Genomic DNA, 669 nt, shown 5'->3' with positions numbered 1-669 from the left:
TTGCAAGGTTACCTCCTGCTTGTACATTGCTTAGCGGACGTTGCACCATATTTAATTTGTATTTCCCTGTTAGAACGAGGTGTCTCGCCTTTATTTATTTCTTTATTTATGATGCATATTAATAAAAAAGGTGCTGATTGAGCTCCCTGCTACCCAGCCTTGTGATTTCAGCCACATCCCTGGGAAGGGTCTGAGGGTTACCTGTGCTGGGACACTGCACTGGAGGCTTCGTCCTGCCTCCGCCGCAGCCAACGTCAAACCTTGAGGAGGGGCGCCCCCAGCTATCAGACCTGTCAGTTCGGGCTGGGGGGCATGGGGGCGGGGGCTGCGTCACATCATCAGATGGTATGTTTCAGGGAGGCAGGGTTGTTCCTTGACTTTGTTCCTTGTGCATATGCTCGCAGGGGTGCAAGCAGCATTCGGACAGGAGTTCACACCATTTCAGAGTGGCATCTGCTTCTCCAGGGTGCTCAGGGTGTTGTAAGGTGTCCGTAGGTGCAGCCAAACTGGGACTGTAACCTGCAGGCAGTGAGAGAAGTCGGCACGGGAAGGAGGCCATGAAGGATGGGTTGAGGGGCTGGGACCCAGAGCCAGGGACGACCTGGCAATGAGGCTCAGTGCCTGCGGGTTACCCACGAAGAAGGGCTCTGGGGATTTTAAGACTGGCAG

This window comes from Eurypyga helias, unplaced genomic scaffold (assembly GCF_000690775.1).
Source record: "Eurypyga helias isolate BGI_N326 unplaced genomic scaffold, ASM69077v1 scaffold20862, whole genome shotgun sequence".
In the NCBI taxonomy this organism is placed as follows: Eukaryota; Metazoa; Chordata; class Aves; order Eurypygiformes; family Eurypygidae; genus Eurypyga; species Eurypyga helias.
This window is presented reverse-complemented; position numbering follows the sequence as displayed.